Source organism: Malania oleifera, chromosome 12, assembly GCF_029873635.1.
Source record: "Malania oleifera isolate guangnan ecotype guangnan chromosome 12, ASM2987363v1, whole genome shotgun sequence".
Lineage (NCBI taxonomy): Eukaryota > Viridiplantae > Streptophyta > Magnoliopsida > Santalales > Ximeniaceae > Malania > Malania oleifera.
Window position 1 is genome coordinate 32,018,053 of NC_080428.1, and position 13,568 is coordinate 32,031,620.

The following is a 13,568-nucleotide window of genomic DNA, read 5'->3' on the forward strand; positions in this document are numbered from 1 at the left end:
TGCGGAAATCAAAAGGGAGTACGTTGGTTAAACCTTACTTTGCGGAAACCATACGGGAGTACATTACTTGGTTAAACACCCAAAGATAAATTTACCAAGAGTTTATTTGAATTCTAAATATTTGGAAAGAGTGATTGGATTTTATATTGAATATCATATTGAAGAAGAAATTTCATATATACAGGGATTTTTTCAAACTTATATTCACCATAGGGCTGAAAGCATTAAAAGCTGAAAGTTATATATATTATATTGATTGTAATTGAATGGTATAAAACTTGAGATTAATCGGATAGCGTTTATATTCCAAGAGATCTAAATCTTGAATCTTATAGTGCTACAGTAAACATATATTTGGCAAACAAATTGGTTGTTGGTTTAAGCATTGTGGTTGATTGGTTTGACTGGTTTAATTATTTGTATGGTTAAAGATTGAATGTTTTATTAGTTGTCATGTTGATTGCTTAAAAGAAACCAAGTTCTTGTTTGATTGAAAAAATAGATAAACAAGTCAAAGAATTAGTTAAATATTAAAAGAAGTTAAGGACTTTAAAAAGAAATTTTTAAAAGCCAATTCACCCCCCCCCCTCTTGGGAAGCTATTCCTAATTTCAGTAAGTATATATTATGTGTGTGTGTGTGTGTGTGTGTGTGTTTGATAAATAGGTATTATATATGTTGTGTGTGATAGGTGTATGTGTGTGTGTGTGTGTGTGTGTGTGTGTGTGTGTGTTTGTGTTTGTATATTTTAGTATGTATATTTTATCCTGCCTTTATTGAAAACCCCAAAGATAAATTTAGAAAAAAAAAGAAGTGAAAATCTCAAAATTATAAGTTTTGCTACATGGTTCCTACAATCTATCTTTGGCTAATGATGGGATAACTACGAGAGTCCCTACTGTATTGTGTTTTCCTCCCCTTATCCCTTGGCATGGTAGGATTCTGAATATTTGAGAATTGCATGGTTTGAGAAGGATTAAGGTTTCAACCAAAAAAATTAGACCAAAGGAACCACATTTAGTTCATTTAGTGCCAGACTCTTCTTCTCTCACAAATATTTTCAAAAATCGCAAGAATATTATGTTTTTGTTGAGTTTCTCTTGATTTTTAATAAGGCCCATGATGAAGTCCTAAATTTTCAAAACTCATGCATTTCACTACATATTTCATTTCAAACTCACTCTTTTCAAATACTAGTAGTACAAGTCTGGTCCCCTTTTCTAATTCTATGGTTTTATAGGCTAGTAATATAAGCACGACATTCTTCAAACTAATAATTTTATTTTCATCACTCACCATCACCATCATCTTCATATTTTTGCCAAAACCTAGGGTTCTGAAACCAAACTCTTTTAAATCAAAGACTTTGGGCTTCTCGAAGCTATGTTGGAGTGTTTAGATAGTGATTCTATCACTAGGTGACCGAAAGGGGTATTTTCTCTCTTATTTTCTTTTACTTTTCTATTTGAAGGCAACACTTACATAATTGCGGTAACCATTAAATAAACGAGTGTCGTTAAGGGTGTTGAGAGGCTGATTAGCACTAAGATGATTAGTTAATCACCTTCCCTACGCACAAGTGTACTCTCGAGCTTTAAATTTGGTTTTTTCCAGACCTTTTTACACAATTTTTCTTTATTTTCTTGTGATTTGAAAAAAAAAAAAAAAAAAGGTAGCGACTCCATTTTAAATGTTTGTACCCCCTTTTTTCATAAAAAACTTCTCTTTCTTTCTCATTTTGGGATTGTCAATTCCTCTTTGTCAGCACCCCCAAATAGAATCTGGCGTGGACAATAACCTCAACTATGCTTTGAGAACATTTTACAGTAAATGTATCTCCAAATTTGACTTGGTGAGGGAATAAATATATAATTAGTTTTTGTTGTAATGGACCTTCAACACATTCAACTCAATTCATACAATTTGACAAACAACTATCGCTTTGATTTCCAACCACTTTATTTCTCTATCTCTATCTCTTATTTCCTTTACTTTCCTAAATCTATCCCTTTTTTTATCCCTTTCCTTATGTCTTCTAATCTAGTTCCAATCATCTCTCTTATTTTCTTTCTCCTTTCAATAATTTCTATGACTTCTACAACTCTCTCATTATCTTTATCCTTACACCTATAACTGAAGATGGCATAATGAATCCATTCACAATCAATCCGCCATCTCCCCATCTCAACCACATCTTCACTTCAAAAGGTGCTCATTTTTTATTAAACATAAAGTAATAATACAACAAGTTGCTAAAACAGTTAAAAATCACAAAATATTGTTATTTGTTTTTGCAGCAATAACTGAAAATCAATAGCAAAAACCAAAAGAAAAAAAAAACGCTAGCAATATAGATCAACGAATTTTCATCACTTTTTTTTTTGGCAACAAAATTAGAAAATAAAACATGTAAATAATTTAATCTCCTTAACTTTTTATAAGGAATGCATGATCTAACTTAACTATGCCGCATCCATGAAACTAAGCAACTTGTGGCTCAAGAAGAAGCCTATAACAAAATCTTTGGGATGGAAGGTAACATGTCTTGTTCAGATCAATGATCGAATTCCAATAATGCCATTTACTTCCCATTTGATTTGTTCACCAATACTACATTCATGAGTCGTTGAGTGCATTTAATTCATCACATAAACCTTGTCTCCTATAATTTCATTGCTTCTTTGTTGATCCATATTTCCCAAATCAAGGCCTCCCTCTTTCTTTTTTTTTTTCATAATTTATGGTTTGGATCCAACTACAATTATGCAAGATAACTTTGTGTCTATTCTGGAAATGTCTACTGATTTTCATGCAATGACACCCACATATCCTCTAAGCACAATCAAAAGGGTTTTAGTCAATTTGTTTAGAATAAAAAAAATGCTTTCTATTTGAGTGTTTCTCATTGGTTCCTTCCCATAAAAATACAATTACTAGCTCTTCCCTTGGTGATCCCTTTTTATAGATAAATATATCCCTAGTGTCTAAATTATCAATTTCTAAGGCCTCTTGAGGCTTAGGTTTTGCCTTTAATTTGGTCATATAAAAATTAAATAAAGCCTTTGGTTACATTAGATTTCATTAGCTCTTTAAGGTGTGGAAATCTTCATGAACACGTGGTAAGTGTAGGTCATTTATTTCATGGCATTCAAGCTTCGTCTTGAAAATACAACATTATACATTATTCATGTGTTTACCACAATGGAATTGATCCTTTTTTTGTAACATGTCAACATTTGGCTTTTATAGTCATGAGAAGGGAAATAGTCCCAAGAGGTTGAACCATTGCTCCTATGAACCCTATTAGTGGCAAACTTTGCCAAACTAGCCTCAAATAGTCTTTCCCAACATTTCCCAACAAGGCATTGTCTTGTGAGGTTCAATACCTTTTTACTTACTCTCTTGTGTGAATTTAATGATATCTTCGTGTTTGGTTTTATTTCAAGAGATTTCCCTTTTAGTTGCAACAAAGTTTTGTTTGGTGGAGCTACCAAAGCATAGTTCTTATTAACTCTATGGCTAGCTACTCTTCTAAATATGACAATCATTTCAATTGCCATGGCTTTTCCTTATGGTTCACCTAACTTGGTATATTCCTTCGCTTGATGCCCCTAGCCTCCATCTTAGGAACTTTTTCACCTAAATTGGTATATTCCTTCGCTTGATGCTCCTAGCCTCCATCTTAGCTACTTAACAAGGTAAGCTCTACAAATTAACACTTCAATCTCATTCTTTTAGGTGAACATACTCTTCAATGCCACCTCTATGGTCTCAATGAAAATGACACTATTTTGATAAGTTCATTCTATTAGGCGAGGCATTCATAGGTTCATGCCACTTAACATAATCCTTATTTTAATTTGATATGCATTAAAGTATGACTATATGTAGTATTAAACAAGGTGTAATTATGAGAGTTATTTGGAGGATCAAAGTTCAACCATTTCAAAAGGCGTTAATCCATCCTCTAGTGTCCCTTTGTGCGTATCTTCTCATTAAGGTTGATGTACTTTTGGAATTTGACTATCAATTTCCTCATGTTTGCTAAGGCTTACTTTCATAAGGATGTTGAGAACTTATAATGATGAATTCTCATGGTTAAAGGCGTGAAAGGTACCTTACAGTGTAATTTCTTAATCTCTATGGTTGCATTGGTGAAGTAGCACATTAAATCCTTTAATGTCTCCCTTCCCTACACGAGGCTTATAAGATGAGTTGAAGTCTCCACTAAATAATTGTTTATCTAACCTATTGAAGGATCAAAAAATTCATGATTTCAAGCCTTGATACCATGACATATAGGGCATTTTAAGTGTGATGATGAAGGCATGAACTTTGATACCACAGTGTGCCTTGGAGCAACATTAAAGCCTCAAATATATGCAGGTGGCCCACATAATCTATAGTGTCATCATTGTTATCCAAGTATGGTGATTTGAATTTTCTTAAACAATTCCTCCATTGTGTTGCAAGTAAATGGAGAATCCAAACTCCTCATCGAGTTATTGGTTGAATTTGACTTGCTTCCTTGAACATACTTCCTCATCTGCTTGAGTCTAACATTTGTTTGTTTGAACTTTTTATTGAACTAAACATCGATCAATTCCTATCTTGATGCTTTCGAAGTCTTTTTTCACACAAACTTTCCTCTCCTCTTTTATTGTAACTAGGTGAGTACACTTTGATCTAACTCAAATAGTAGACCTTCTTCTCATTTTGATACTATAAATTAATTCCCTAGTCTCCTTTCAAGGAAGGAAGACCATAATTTCATGCCTTGATTTGATGTCGTGTGGATAGGTCTGAAGAATCTATCCAGAGGCCCATCTGTGCAAAGCATAACCCTAAATTGAAATCCCTACATCTAAGTGCAACACTTCCATGACCCATAACTAAAAACTTGATTGGAAAATTACTTTCCCCCTCCCAAGATTCACATCCAACGGAAATCTCTCCAAAGAAATATTGAGCCTAGAAGATTATTGGAAAATTTTTGATGCCTTGATTGGGTTCAGCCCATCTCCGAAGCATATGTCATGTGTAAGGAACAAAATCTATTCAAATGCTCACTTATCTTTGGTCACTACTTATGGCCCTAGTACTATCAAAGCTTGTTCTTTAATGTGGCTTTTGCTAGGAATTTTGTTGTCAATATGCCTACCCTAATATAGGAGAGATCCTTATCCAAATTTTGAAAGAAATGTACATGTAGGCTCAAATAGGGACGTCAAAGGGTATGTATCATGAGTGGGTAGCAAAACAAAGGTCGTTCCTCGTCCCAAGGTTTAATTACTCATTTTGCAAAATCATTATTTCTTTTGTTCCAAGTGTGCAAAGATGGATGATAAATGTGACATTCATACATAGTGTGTATCAATCTTAGAGCTTTCATTAAACCAAAAAAAAAAATCTCTTCTAAAGAGAATTTCTTAGATTTCAAATAGGAAATACATTAGGGAAATAATCAAAAAGAAACTAATAAAAGGAAAAGGAAAAGAAGAAAATAAATGCCAACTTTGGCCAACAAACATAATGGATAAGAGTTAGGTTGGAGTGGAAGGCTAGTCCGAGCCCTTCTTTAATGGGCTTGTGCATGTTCAACTTCTTATAATAGTTTTTATGAGTTTTACCAATAATTATTTCATTCTCCAAATAACTCAGGTAGGTTGGTTAAGGTAGGTTGAGGTTAATAATGCACATACCCCTTGTATATGCTTGGGTGAGCTTAACTAGGTAGCTCGACTCTGTAATTCAATTAGGTAGGTCTGCTAAATAGCTCATCAGAGCAAGTTAGCCCCGCAAGTCTACTAGGCAAATCAGTTGGGTAGGTCAGTAGTGCATATTCCCTTCACATGCACATGGATGAGCTTAATTGGTCAACTTGATAAATCAGTTTGGTAGCGCACCTACCCCTCACATGCATTCAGTTGAGCTTGATTGGGTAGGTTGGTGCTCGGTGCTCCTACACCAAGTATACAAATTTTAAAAACAAAAGAAGGACTTGCCCTTTCTCAGTTTGATTAACATAAAAATCTACTTAAAAATTTTGGCAACTTAAACAACAAGCCTCTTGGAACTCATTGTTTGACCTGAGTACACACTTAAATATCTCCTAAAAAGAGTATAATAGGCCCATCAGTAGTTTGAATTATTTGATGAATCATACTTAACCTAACATTGTTTCTATAAATTAAGTAGGTACACCTAGAATCCTTGTAAGGATCATTGAACTACAATGTCTAGAGCATTTAGATACTTAAAAGGAACCGTGGAATGTAATTTGCATTATACTAGTTATCAAGTAGCACCTACAATTTCGGCAACCAAGTGTGGCGCGCAGTGGCTGGCAGTCATGGCTATAGCTACCGTAGGTGGCAAACTGTTGGTCGAAAAATCTAAGGTAGTGGCAGTGGTGACTTTTTGACGAAGGGGATGCGGAATGGGAGTGCAAGAGAGAGAATAAGCATTTGGGTTGGGATGTGCGGGATTTTGCATGAGAGGAGCAAAGAGGATATTTAGGGAAGTTTTTTAGTGATGGTTCTAAAAACCGTCACTAAAAGACCACTACTAGTGATGGTTTTTAAAAATAGTCACTAAAATACGACTATTAGTGATGGTCCACAACCGTCACTACCAATAGACTATCAGTAGTGAAAAATTTCATCACTAATATATGATAAATTGTTACTAATATTTTTGCGCGATTGTTCAAGTAGGAAAACCTACTTTTAGTGACGAAACTATCAGTGACAAACAGGAAACCGTTGATGTGTTTAATTTCTATGTAAGTTTTGTCATACTTTCACTCTTATTTTTATGCTAATTTATGTTCAATTTTCTTATTTAATAGATTTTTGATTTATTTTGTTTGTTTTTTGTTTAGGAATAAGTAAATTAAAGGAGTCTTGAGAATTAAAGAGGAAGGTTTCCTTTTCAAATTCAAATTCCCTTCATCAAAAGTCATTTCCAAACTCAAATTCCTCTCTTAAATTTCTTGAAACACCCTTCAATATTTGGAGAAATTTTTTGCTAGAGAACTCCAAAAAGGGTGGTTTGGGTATCTATGGAAAACTAAGAAAAAATCTCACAACTTTCATGTTGAAGATTTTGAAGATGGGAAAATATCAATAAAGAAAATTGCACATTAAGGTGGTGACTATAAAGGGGGGGATTTGGAGAATCTTGTTTTGGGGAGATAAGAAGGGAGGATGACCAGAGCTTTACAAAAAGAGGGAATTTGAAGCTTGAAAAGAGGAGGAGGATTTTCTTCACCATTAGAGAGGAATTTGAAGCTTGGAAACAAAAAAAGAAGAAAAGAAAGCCCGAATTGGAGTTGTTGACAATTGAGATTCTCGATATTTATACAGTTTCCTTTTTAATTCTTTCATCTTCTCTTTGTAAAATTTTCATTATTGTTGACCTGAGAGTAGAGTCTAGAGGGGGAATGAATGGACTCTGGCATATTTTCGTTTTTCTCTACAAAATATAAAATCTTGGTAAGAAGCAAATGATATATCACAATATATAGAACATAAAACATGCACAAGATATAAATAAAAGAGTGTAAGGAAGAAAAGCTTAATACCGTTGTTTAACATGGTTCAACACCCAGCCTACATCCACGCCTTGAATCACACCCAAGGTTTTCACAATCCACTATAACCTCCTTCACTAGTGGAGAAGCCTTTACAACACAAGGGAATGAATCCCTTAACGCTCACCAAGAGACTTCACACGGGAACAAATCCCTTTACGCTCACCTAGAGCCTCTCCAAGGGAACCAATCCCTTACCACTTGGTTCACACAAAACCCTTACAAGATGAATATGTAATATATTAAAAATGATCCTTGAATGAGTTGATATTTGATACAATAAAAGCCTCACAACTCTCTCAAAGTAATGAATCACAACTAGAATAAAGAGCAAGAGAGATGTTGAGCACAAGGATAATGAACTAAAATGAATTATGCTTTGGAATAATGTATAAAGACTAAAATCAATGTTTAAAACAAGTCTTTGAACTTGTATTTATAATAAAAATGGGTAAGTATCCGTTTATGGCTGTTGGGCTTGTGAAATAATTGAATAATTGTTTACTTTGAAAACTAGCCATTTATAACCATTTGGGACTAAATCTCGATGCAAATCGTTGACTATTTAACCGAATTTGTTGACTAATTTACCCAAATCGCCGACTAATTACCCATATTAGTTGATTGTTTCATCTAAGTTACATTCTGCCTAAAATTTTTGACGAATTATCCCAAATCCGAAGAAGTCCTCAACATGAAAGTCGTGGGATTTTTTGCTTAGATTTCAATAGATACCAAGATCACCCTTTTTGGATTTTTCTAACAAAAGTTATGCTCCAAATACTGAAGGGTGTTCAGGAAATTTGAGAGGTGCATAACTAACGTTTTAAACCCAACTAGGACTAAGTTTGTATTATAACACTAATATGATTTAAAACTTGTCCCATATAAAAATACATTTGAGTAAGGGATATTTTTTGTAAAACTCTTGTTTTTACTTTGAAAACTCATAAGTACTGAACTTATGATTTGGTGATATCCTACATACTCTTGAGTCCTATTTTAATCAAAGTTGAGTATATGATATTTTCCGTAAAACTCATTGTTTTGTTTTTGAAAACTCTAAAGTGTCAAACTATGAAAAACTTATTTTTCATCTAAGTGAAATCCTATATACTCGTATGTACTAATATGCATATGCAATTTCCTCAACTCTTGCTCAGTAATCATGTATGAAACAAAACCGCAAGAGTTACAATAGTTCTTACCTCAAACACTCCCCATTACATATAATTCTACATTAGCTTCCTTGGATGTGCCTAAATTCTACTGAATGATTGTCCTTTTGATCTTTCCTACTCAAACATCTACTCGGTCTGATCTTTGCCTTTGATCTAGTACCTTCATTTATTTGTCATTTGTACCTATACTTAACTTGATCTGCAAAGATAGGATACACTTGGAACTACAAATAGGTTAATATCATCAAAACACATTAAATATGATTATATAGCCACTAAGGCAAACAATATCCCCCTTTTATGATGTCTAACCTATTAAGATTTTATTTTACTTTGAAAACTTGTCATTTGGACTGAGTCTCGACACAAATCATCGACTATTTGACCCAATTCGTCGACTAATTTCCCCAATTAGTCGATTGTTTTAGCTAGGTTACATTCTGCCTGAAATCATCGACGAATTACCCAAGATCATCGAATAATCATCCAAATCATAAAAAGTCTTTAACATGAAAGTTGTGGGATTTTTTCTTAAATTTATATAGATTCCAAGATCACCTCTTTTGGATTTTTCTAGAAAAAGTTATGCTCCAAATATATAAAGGTGTTCAAGAAATTTGAGAGGTGCATAACTGAGGTTTTAAACCCAACCAGGACTAAGTTTGTAAAAGATTATAACATTAATATGATTTAAAACTTGTCCCATATAAAAATACATTTAAGTAAAGGATACTTTTATAAAACTCTTGTTTTTACTTTGAAAACTCATAAGTACTGAACTTATGATTTGGTGATATCCTATCAACTCTTATGTCCTATTTTAATCAAAGTTGAGTATAGGATATTTTCTGTAAAACTCATTTTTTTTTGTTTTTGAAAACTCTTAAGTGTCAAACTATGAAAAATCTTATTTTCATCTAAGTGATATCTTGTATACTCATATGTACTAATATGCATATGCAATTTGCTCAACTCTTGCCCAGTAATCATGCATGAAACGAAACTAAAAGAGTTACAATAGTTACTACCTAAAACACTCCCCATTGCATATAATTCTACATTAGCTTCCTTGGATGTGCCTGAGTTGTTCTGAGTGATTGTCGTTTTGATCTTTCATACTTAGACATCTACTCGGTCTGATCTTTGCCTTTGATCCAGTACCTTCGTGTATTTGTCACTTATACCTATACTTAATGTGATCTACAAAGATAGGATACACTTGGAATTAGAAATAGGTTAATATCATCAAAACACATTAAATATGATTATATAGCCACTAAGGCTAACAATCTCCTCCTTTTTGATGATGTCTAATCTATTAAGATTTTACTTGATCTTTACATTTGAGTTTGTACTTATCATAGCTTGATATGCTAAGATTAGTTTACCTAGAACCACTAATGGGTTGTTATTATCAAAACATGACAATTAGGATCATGTAGCCACCAAGGCTAACAATCTCCCCCTTTTTTATTATGGCAAACCATTGGTGCTCTTATAGGATATATTTTAAGTTACCCCTTAATATGCATATTGTTGAATAAGATAAAAGTTTGCTCCCCTTTACTATATGCATATAAGGCAAATAAATAATTCAATTTCATGGAGCTATGCAGTTATTCAGACCATAAAGTTCATTTTATATTAATAAAAAAGAACACATTAACTGAACTTTCATTAAAATAGATTAAGTAACAAATTTGAACTTATATTAAAATCGTTTTAAACAACACTACAAATTTGAACTTAATACTTCCACCTACAGTACTCAATCTTCAACGCTAACCTATTTCTCCCCCTTTGATCATCATCATAAATAGAGGAACTAATCTTTTAACTTAAAAAGCTTTTGGTGATAGGAGACACATTCTCCCGATTAACCACTAATGGGAAGAAACCATAAATTAAGATTAATCTCCTTAAGATTCAATTTTATATAAAATATGTTGACTATACATTTTCATAAGCTTTACCAATATATGCTTATATGACTATGGAAGACATCTCTTGTCTATAAGAGGTGGGTTACTTGGGCATGCTTCTGAGATTTTAATCGAAAGTAGATGACCTAGGTTGTTCATCTAAAAAATACAAGGTTTTTCTATTTGTCACCCATAAATTTATTCATAAAGAACAAGCTATGAATAAAGAGGTTGTGAAGGTGTGCATGCTATTTAATCCCATAAACAATAGCGAATAATTTTAAAGGAAATAAACCAATCAACAAGAATGTATACAGTTTAAAAAGATCAGATGGTCTTAACATTTGAACTCATCAATATTGGCTTGATTCTCTAAAGTTCTCAGCATAGTAATTAAACGGTTATTATGCGTCAATTGAGATTTTATACCTTGAGAGTTATCCAAAAATATTTTAGTAAGTGTCTCTAATTTAGAACTATATAAATTCATTTAGTCAACACTTATTCCTTTTTTCCTAGGTATGATTAAATCTGCCTAAATCCAATTTTCTAATCCTGGGCTCTAAGGAAGCAATAGTTTAAAAGTTAGGTAGTTTGCTTTGGCACCCATTCTTCTTTGGGTCCCAAGGGGTTGATCTACCCATTCTAGCTTTCTTTCTTTGCCTCTTGCACCTGTAAAAGGGCATGAATAATGAAGTGACCTTTCCTTCACAATACAAGCAAGTTTTGTTTGCATGTGAAGGTTTTGTTTGATTAATCTTATTTTTACTTGATGAAGCATTATTATGGGATTTAAAGGAGGAACCATAGATGTAACAACCTGAAAATTTGCTCTGATACCAACTGTAGTAACCCAAAAATTTGGTCTGATACCAACTGTAGTTACCTAAATATTTTATCCAGTGGAAGACCTTAAATACAAATATACCAGAGTACTAAATAACCTTAATTGCAACAATATTTCCAATATCAAATTGAACACATCCTTAAAAATTTTAAAATATATGAAAAATAACAAACTTAATATTTAATCCAAATCGCTATTTCTAATCCCACCCACGCTTTCGCTACGCTACTCTGATTTTGGCTATGCTCCTTAAGATATCTGAAATGTTTGATAAAAATTGGGGTAAGACACCTCTCAATAAGTATGGACTAGATTATTATCAATGTGTAGCTAAAATGAGCCGTAGTATAAAAATACATTCAATAATTCTATTCTAATAAAATTCGCATTTGTAAATATTTAATTTAATAATTTAACTTTTAAACCCGCATTTGTAAAACAGTGGACCACATATAAACAATATATGTAATTTCCTTCAAATCATAATTTAATCCTATCATATGATCATAATCACATAAATACAAAAATATGTATAAAGAACTCCTTTCTGGCTGTGTCATGTTTAACCCCCATGACCGGATTGTGCAGTCTGAAGACTGGACTTAACGGGTTGGCCACCAACCAACCAGACTAAATCAAAAGTTTATGTCTGTAATATCAGTTTGCCTGTCACATCCTCATACTCATTCTCATACTCAGGTCAAACTAACTATCCACCACCAACACTTCCATAATAGTGTGGCTGCACTAATATTTCGCTGGAGTTACAATACTGAGCATTCACCATAGCAGGCCCATCAAGGTTCTTAAAACATATAAATATGATTTATGAAATAAAAACATTATCATAATCTCATCAATCTTCCCAGTATACCATTGGTAAATAAATCTCATCATTAATCGCAATCAAACACGTAATAAGCATAATCCCACATAAAAATCCCAAACTTGCTCATTTATTAATTCACAATCAAACATGTAATAAATATAGCCCCGTAAAGTTCACAATAAAACACATAATAAATATATCACTACAAAAATCCCAAACTTGCTCAATTATACAATAAATTAAAATAAACTCATGCTACACGATTTGTATAATAATTGTAATTTCATAAATTACTTCAGAAATTCTTATAAATATTGACTTAGTAAATTTCAATAAAAACATGGGTATGATCAATTCCACCTATTTATTTTAATTCAAATATATTTAGATGAAATGACATGGTCAAATCTAGGTACTTAAATTTTTACTTAGGTATATATATCCAAATAAAACAAATATCATCATATTCATATACTTAAATTTAATCAAATATAATTAAAATAAAAATATGATAAAATTCCCATAATTTAATTTAATTCCAAAATATTCCCAAAAACCCAGGCATATGGAACTAATTGAATTTACATAAATATAATTAAATCCACGTACTCAAATTTAATCAGGAATAGTTTAAAATAAACCTGATATAATTTAGCCCACTTACCCTAACTCTGAAGTGGTTCCTACAATGCGTGGACGATAAAATTTCTCTGGTTAAATCATTGAAGAGCAAAGCTGGACCCGGGAATGGTATCTATCCTTCAATTTGACTAAGAAATGGCAGAGAAATTGATGAGAAAGAGAGAGAGAGAGAGAGAGAGAGAGAGAGAGAGAGAGATTGATGAGAGAATCTAACCTCTAAGTGGTGCCTATGGCCTGCAAATGATGAAATATCTCTGGTTAAATCTTTGAAGAGCAAAGTTGGGACCCGAGAATGATATTCGTTCTTCAATTTGGCAGAGAAATTAATGAGAGAGAGAGAGAGAGAGAGAGAGAGAGATTGATGAGAGAAAGAGAGAGAGTGTACGACCTTTAGGGGAGAGATTTTAATCTTAAGGATGGAAGTATCCTTAACCTATATATATATATATATATATAATATTATAATATTATAATATTATATTATATTATATCAATATATTAATATAATATATTATATTATTTAATTAATGATAATTAATTAATTAATTAGTTTT